This window comes from Palaemon carinicauda, chromosome 13 (assembly GCF_036898095.1).
Source record: "Palaemon carinicauda isolate YSFRI2023 chromosome 13, ASM3689809v2, whole genome shotgun sequence".
In the NCBI taxonomy this organism is placed as follows: domain Eukaryota; kingdom Metazoa; phylum Arthropoda; class Malacostraca; order Decapoda; family Palaemonidae; genus Palaemon; species Palaemon carinicauda.
Window position 1 is genome coordinate 125,796,515 of NC_090737.1, and position 8,454 is coordinate 125,804,968.

At 46.9% G+C, this 8,454-nt stretch overlaps 1 long non-coding RNA gene across 1 annotated transcript in view; it reads left to right on the forward strand.

The window, feature by feature from the left end:
* Positions 1 to 6,835, forward strand: part of LOC137652059 (uncharacterized) — a 34,628-nt gene extending 27,793 nt beyond the window's left edge. The window contains exon 3 of the long non-coding RNA XR_011046170.1: positions 6,678 to 6,835. This is a non-coding gene — a long non-coding RNA (uncharacterized lncRNA). The remainder of the gene's footprint in view (positions 1 to 6,677) is intronic.
* Positions 6,836 to 8,454: the final 1,619 nt, after the last annotated feature.

The following is an 8,454-nucleotide window of genomic DNA, read 5'->3' on the forward strand; positions in this document are numbered from 1 at the left end:
AAATACAAACCACGCTATCTGCATGGGGTAATTACTTCGGCGTAGCTGAATGACGAGCCATAAGAACTTTAGCGAGGGTTTACTACCCCGCCGCTAGTTGGGGGGGGGGGGGTTTAGGGAGGGGTAGCTAGCTACACCCTCCACCCCCACCTCATACACACCGGTGAATGCTGCTTTACTTTTGGCTCGGGCGGAGAACAGGCCTGTCTGCTCTCTCCCTTGCTTTGACTGCCCTATTTAATCTGTTTTTGCTTTTTCTTTTCCAGTGTGTTTAAAGTTGGCCTCTACTGACTATGCGTACATGCCCTGGAGTTCCCGGCCGCCCTTGTGGCACCTTCATGTCGGCGGTCGACACTGATCCCCACACCTTGTGTCCTCACTGTAGGGGCCAACGGTATGATATCGGTAATGCATGTAACAAATATAGGTAGTGGTCTACCTCCCAGTGGGAGAGATTTGCCCGGCGCCGGAAGAAAAAGTGTTAAAGGGATCTTTCTCCTTCAGAGGCTTCTTTGAAGAGAGAAAATTCCAAGACTTCTTCTTCCGTAGCCCTTTCCTTCTCGGAAGCTCCCCATCGAGCGGTCTCTTCCGAGAGGCCGGCTAGTGGTAGCGTAGACCGTACTGCTGTCGACCGATCCGGGGTGCGGCAGAGGTAGTTGCCTCCCATAGCGAGGCGGCTGCCCCTCCTCCCCCGGAGGAGGATATGAACATTGATTTACTTGTGAATAATCATGATATGTTGCAGCTTTGGGCTTCCTTGGGGCTGCAGGGTTTGCCCTCCAGGGAAGCCCTGTTTAACATGATCAACCTTGGTGCAGCTGTCAAACAATCGCCAACTACAGCAGGGATAGATCCTCTGTCTGTTGTTGACGTTGTTGTGACGGAGGCATCTCGTGGGTCTAGTCAAACCCCCATTTCTGTTGCTGAGGTAGCTGAAGGCTTAGATTCCCCCTCCGAACACCTTTCGAGGGAGGATCTAAGTCCTACGGTATCTTTCTGTGAGTTCACTCACAGAGACTCCTTTTCGGAGGCCCTATGATGGTCAGCCTGCTGACCCCACGGCCCCTCGTGGGCGTATAAGGCGGAAGGCTCATCCTCCCCTTCGCCGTAGAGGCCTTCCTTCCCCTCATGTGGGAGTTAGGAGGCGCCTCTTCAGCTCATCGTCACCACAGTCCTCTGCGGAGGAGACGACTCGCCGTTTGCCGATCTTGCCAGCTACCACCTTAGACCTCTCTGGGGATCGTTCGCGATCCCCTTCGGATGGTGGTCATCCTTCGGGATCCTGTGACCAGTCTCCCTCCAGACCTGCTGACCTGCCGTCACCTTTCGTAGATGCTGATGCACCGGGCCCTTCGGGGCTTAAGGCCCTTGAGCGCAAATCTGGGCCCCTTGCCCTCAAGCGCCGGGTTCAACCTGCGTGCCCTCATGCTGCTGCTGCTGCTGGCGCTGTTCCAGTCTTAGCGCCACAGCGCTCACCTGCGCGCCCCTGTTCCAGTTACGCGCCAGGGTTCCCCTGCGCGCCCACAGCCTTCTGCGCCCCGGCACCCGCCAGCAGTTTCTGATCCAGCGCACACGCGCCCACCTGCACCCCAGCGTTCCCCGGTTCCTGCCATGTCGCGCGCAGTTCAAGAGGCTCCTACGTTAGCGCACAGGTGGTCACAGGTACCTCTGGACTCGCAGTGCCCGGCTGGAGTTGGGTGCGAAGCGTGCCTATCGCACGCAGGTCCAGTTACAGCGCGCACGCGCTCGCCAACGAGCCAGCGCGCTTCTACATCACAGCGCACAGTCCAGGATGTCCCTAAGCTAGCGTGCGGGCGGTCACAGGCACCTCTGGACTCTCCTTCCAGACCGTGTGATCCTGCACGCGTTCCAATCGCGCGCCAGGTTCCAGTCCCTCTCAAGGCGCCTCATGCAAGCCTCCAGCGCACACCCGTGCGCCCTACTCCAACCGCGCACCCTGCTCGCCCACCGCAGTAGTGCACAGCAGCGCGCCCACAAGTTAATATGGCAGTTCTCTCGGATCAGCGCCCACCTACGCTCCTACGTGCGGCCCCGCCCTCGCGCTATCCTGAACCTGCGCCCTCGTCCGGTTTTTCCGGATACGTGCCCACGCGCCACTGCCCTGTCGCGCCCGTCAGTGCCGCATCAGGATGCTGCGCGCCCTCGTATCCGGCCTTCTCACGTTCCAGCTCCTGCGCGCCACACGCCCTCTCCATCTCCTACGCGCGCCCGCTCCATCTCCTGCCCGCCATCGCGCTCACGCGCCTGTGGCCTCCCCTACGCGCCACCGCGCTCTCGCGCCCGCTCCACCAAACCTCACGCCCGTGCCCATACGCGAGCTCTAAATTCCTATGACACACGATCCTTTCGCGCGCGATCCTGGTCAGGGCCCATCGCGCGGCCTTCAGCGCGAGCGTCGCCAGGCGGATAGGTCATTGTCTCGAGGTCAAATTCGTTGAAAACACACTAGTTAAGCGAAAAAAACATATTTGGCGGATAAACAAGTTTTGCTGCAACTATAATTTTACAGTTTCATTGGTAATGCAAAAGTAAGAGGGTGAAACAACAGCTACGAACTAACTGTTGTGGTTATCTCTATACAACATTCTCCCTCAAGTAAATTTTCCTCTGAGATCCATTTTCTATTGATTGCAAACTTTTCTGTTTTTAACGTTGGGTAATTTTAAAATGGAAATGAATACAAGAACACAAGCCAACCTCACATTCCTCACCTAACCTAATCTAGAAGCCTTATCCTTACATACTGAATATGGGGCCTTGTAACTCCTGCGACCCCAACCCTTAGACAGCTGTATTTTTAGCTAGACTGAAAGCTAGTCTGCAATGCCCCAAACTTCCAAGAGTAAAAGCAACATTTTTAGATATCCAAGGGTTTCAACAGCTCCTTTCAGGTCAATTGGTATTGTTGATGAACGACAACATGACTGTATCGGCTCATATAAACGAGCGGAGGGTTTGCTATCTGGCCATCAAAATACTGTGATGGACAGAAGACAATGCGATCTCATGTCAGCCTGGTTCATGCCAAGAAAGAAGAACCTCTTGGCAGACAATCTTAGCTTTAAGACTGGCAGATGGATCCAAGTTGTCTTTAAGTCCTCAGATAGCGACTGTGGGGTTCTCTAACAATAGATCTGTCCGCGATTTCTCTCAACCAGAAGCTTCCGCTGCATTACTCGCCAGTTCCAGATCTACAGGCGGCATTCCATGGTGTATTCCAGCATCCCTGTGACAACTTAGACAACTACACATTCCCCCAGTTCCACCTTATGAGGAATCTCCTCAACAAGGTGAAATCATCTCTTGATCTTTCGACATTGATAATGCCACTATGGCAACACGCAGAATGGTACCCGGAACCTTTTGCTGCTGCTGACTGAGAAGCCTCATTACACGACTTGCTACACCAACCACATGTAGAGATCTACCACAAGACAGGCAGATCCCTCTGACTTCACACTTGGAAGTTATCCAGCACCTCCTCTCCGAAGGGGTTTTCGCAACCAGTGGCAAAACAGATCTTTGATTACCTTAAAAAGGTCTGCCTACCGGGCAAAGTGGTTGATCTTTTGTGGTTGGTGTCGTAGAAGGGGGGGGGGGGGGTCTCTCTCTCCACTCAGAGCTACTATACCCCTAATTGCCAAATTTTTATTGTATCTCCAAGAAGAAAAAAACTGTGATCAGTACCAGTGGTTAAAAAAGGCTATTGCTCAGCCTCGGGCCAGATCTTTAGACCGCAAGGAGTTGACATTTCCTCTTCAGCAGGATTATCTATGCTCATACAGAGCTTTGAGCTAACATGTCCTCAGTCGGAAGTGAAATTCTCCTCCCTGGGATGTAGTTAAAGTTTTCCCATACCCTGGAAGAACCAATCCGAGACTCGATTCAACGATCCGTTGAATCAAGCATCAGACTGAGACTTTTAGACTTTTTATACCGTCTTATCGTCTTGGTTTTGTCTAAGAGGATCAGTGAATTACTTGGCCAATTCTACAACATCGCCCATTTAAAGGGATGGGAGCAGGTGATATTCAACTTATCAATGAATTTGTTACCAAGACTCAATATTGTGGTTGCAGACCCTAGGTTTGTGCCCTTCCTGAATTATGTCCTGTAAGGGCGCTATCTCAAGTGCACTAGAGGAGCTCACCCATGAACAAAACACCTCTTTTTCAGCATGGGCAGGGTCAAGAGAAGAGTAACAAAAAATAGCATATCCTAGATTAGGCATGTTATTATCCAAGCTATTAACCCTTCTGCTCGACATGGGTGTCGACCGAAAGCTCATGACACCTGGGGCATAAGCATATACCAGGCATTCAAAAGGAACTTCTCTTTGATGTAGGTGTTAATACGGGAATGTGAAAGCATCAGATGACCCTGGCCACCCATTACCTGTAAGACGGGACACTCAGGTCCCTAGGTATCTTAACGCTATGACCTGTGGTGGCTGCTCAGAAAGTGATGTAGCTACATTACCTCCCTCACAAGACTATTAGCAGTCGGTTGAAGACAGAGGTAACGCAGTTAGACTCTGTGATGAGTGTATAAGGAATGACTGGCCTTTTTTTTTTCTCATCTTCCCCTCTCTTGGGGTACAGCATCTGAAGCTCTGACACCTGGTTCTCATCAATAGTTGCTAGTTGCTTGAATTCATGTGTGTTCCATTACATCCCCAATCTCCTTGCAAGGGGGAGTTGGAACGTCTGGATCTTTTCTGTGTGTAATTTCACAAACACATTCCTTATACATAGCTTAGACAGGGTCATAGTCTGGTTCCCCACTCACTGTTCTTGGTTGCACGAGCCATCAGCCCTCTGGCATTGGCAAGTGAACGGCTCACAAGGTGTCTGAATGCTTATCAAGCTTAGATGTTGCAATCCCAGGTCAAAGGTAAAGGTCAGTTGAAAGAACTTCCACCCTCCTGTGTGTGAGTCGCCTATGTAAAGAGAAAATGTTTGTATTCGTGTAGGAACAAATCCCAAATTTGAAAGCCATTTGTATTTTCCCTAACAACAAATGTTATTTCTTTACACCTATTGGCCCGCTGTCACCTAACCCTTAAGATGTCCCGTCTGCAATCATTGACGTCATAATGAGTGAATAGGGGTCAGTGCTTCCCCCTGCTACCACTAGTGACAACTGGTTGACAACTGCTATCTTCTCCTATGTAAATAACAGGTTTAAATAGTTAGGAAAAATACAAATTAAATTTCAAATTTGTCATATTATTAAATCGTAGATTTACAGGATATATGGCTTATCCTAAACCACAGTTTTTCATTAAATTGTATGCAATATATAACATGATCCTTAGATTCACACAAAGGAACACTATAATCTGGGAGAATGCAAAATATTGCTAAAGATTCGGTGATATAAAGACTAAAATAGTAAAAATTATTGTTGTTTTGCTAATGTCAAATAGTATTAGTAATTCCATTAGACCAACCCAGGATTTTTTAATCATTGAATGAAGTTGGATAGATTTTCCATATAAATTGTTGTTGTGTTTGTTAAAAACGTGTCTTTGGTAAGACAAGGTTTTCAGTGAAATAGTTATAGGTTAGTCCATGTTGAGGTATACCCAATAAATCAAACCAACAATGTTGAATAAGCTTGTCAATTAACTAATGTAGGTGATGTTAGGGAATCAGTGTGTGATAAGTTTTCCGTACTTAAGGCAAAAGAAGCAAGATGTTAGAGATGGGTAGAAGAAGCTGGTTCATGAATTGAAGGTTAACCAGCAAAATCACTTGAATAAGTTAACAAATGATAGAAGAGCTTGTTAGTTTATAGAGGCTCCATACAATATTGATTGAAAATTAAGTATTCAATTTCAATTATAAGAAGGATACATTTGCTTGATAAATTTAGGAAATATCAAGTCTCTCGTCAGTTATAGGAACGAGAAAATACCACAATTTTTAATTTGCACTGAACTCTTTCTCTGTCCAGTAATATTCTACACCTGAAACCATTACCGTGACAATAAATTCAATGTTTGCCCAAAATTTATACTAGTCTTTTTCATGACTATCTTCTGTATATTGTGTGTGTCTAACCATGTATCCTCTGTGGTTTAAGGTAGAATGTTTTATCCAAGAAGTTATGGTTTATTGCACAACACTATACTCTTGTGTACTAATTATAATTCTACTCCTGAAACTGTTACAGTCACAGTAAATAAAATTTTTGCCGTAGTTTATACAAGCTTTATTATAACAATTTTATGGGTATTGTGTGTTTAACCACTTATCTTCTGGGGATTAAAGCAGCATGTTTTATACAGGCAATTATGGTTTAATAAGTATCTTGACTAAAATTGAAGGGTTGGGCGAACTACCGTTAGTCAGCGTTTTACCAAAGGCCAGTCAGTCGAGTATAGTCGTGAAATATTTCCTTGTTTAGGCGGCAATACTCTTCCACTTTTGAGATATACTTTCAGTTGTAATCTTTGCCATTACAAATGCCATGGACATGTCTAGGTTGCAATTATATCCTTAATTTTATATTTAGTACATTAGAATATTTCATTTTTATAGTTTATCACGATCGATATTTTACTAAGAGCATAGTCTTGATATTGACATGCATTGTAAAATATTTGAATGACTAATATATACTGTGCAATTAACATCTTTCATTTTTTTCAGACCAAAATCATCAAAATAAGAGACATCTATTTAAAGCCTCGTGCTCTAAGCAGGAAATTAAACAGCAGCTACACTTTCCCATCGATACCAAGAAGAAGAGAGGAAGACCAACAGCGAAGAATCTTGGATTTACCACAGGAAAAATTCCAGAATGTTGAGGAGGACTTAGCCGGTGAACATATAATAGCTGACGTCTCGGACGGCTCGACAGAAACCCAAAAACTCGCGAGCGATCGCCGTGAAGGTTGCGGGTGTGACCACCAGCGCCGACTATCGGCCAGATACCGCATATACTTGTAAACAGCTCCAGTTCTTCTCTGTTGGTCTTATCGACAAGTTGATTCCGCTCTCTGTTGACCTTGAGTTTTCGTCATTTTTGTTGAAGTACTTTACTGTATTTTGGTTGTTTTGAGCTTTCGCTGTGACGGGTGTTTTTCTCTTCAATTAAAACTCTTGAACCCTTTTTTGGCTAGTGTTTATTGTTGATGACTTTGGATTTGTTTTGGATTTTTCTCTGATTGTTCAATATGGCTGACCCTTCTCCTATCCCTGGACCTAAATTTCGCAAATGTAATGCTAGGGATTGTAACAAACGTCTTCCCAAGGCCTCTCTCGACCCACATAACGTTTGTTCTAATTGCCGGGGTAAATCCTGTCAATTAGGAGATCGGTGTGATGAGTGCGTGGTCTTGTCGGAATTCGACTGGCTTGAATTTGATAAATATTCCCGTAAGCTGGAGAGAGATAGGGTGAGGAGAAGCTCCTCTAGGTCGTTGGACTTTTCCTCCTCCCATGCCCCTGAACCTAATCCTTCCCCTGTAGTAGTTGTTCCTGAACCCTCTACTAGCACTCATGAACCGTCCATGCGGGATATGTTTCTTGCAATTCAAGCTTTAGGCGAGAAAGTTGAGTCCTTAGCTTCGGACCATAACCAACTCATGTCAGATGTGAAGTTATTGAAGTGTCAGAGTGGCAAATCAGAAAATCGTAGTGATAAAGTGATAAGTGCGCAAAGTGTTTTTAGTGTTGCGACCGAGGGTTCGTCTGTTCGTGCTTGTCGCTCCCCTAGTCCGAGACCTCTTTCAGGCTCCCCTGCACCAGGGAGAAGTAATGTCGTAGGACTTAAGGGGACGAGAGGCTTTAACCAACGTACAGACGTTCCCTCTTTGGTATCGGGCGTTTCTCGTCAAGATCGCCCCTACCATAAGACGAGCGAGGCTGTGTTCTCCTTGTCATCCGAAGGCTTTTCGCAAAAGAAACCTTTGCGCAAGGTTTCTAGACCCTTGAAGCGAAAGTCAGTCCCTTCAGGACAGGTCCAGCGTCCTGGCTGTAGCCATTGGGACAGCTCTGACCCTTTGCAGTCGTCGGAAGACTGTTCGCCTATTAAACGTAAGCGTAACACGGGGTCCGAGAGTCTCGTTAAAGGCAATGTTTTACCAACACAGACGTTACCGTCGTCTCGGCCCGTCCCGACTCCCGTTGATCCTAAATGGGTTGTCCTGCAGGACATGCAGACTAAGCTTGCCTCCCTTATGGAGGAGTATAACGTTGAGCAGGTTCACGATGATCCTTCTCTTTTGAATCGCCGTTACGCTGATCGAGACTCTGGCCGTCAGCCGCCCAAACGAGCTTTTACTCGTCCTTTTGACGTTAGCACTTTGAAACGTGATGTCGGTAGTTTGTCACGTCAGTCACGTGACATGGATCCTCCCTCGCTGCAGTCCCGTGTTGACTTTCAGCCGCTGCCGCAGTCTCTTGTTGACGTTCAGCCGCTGCC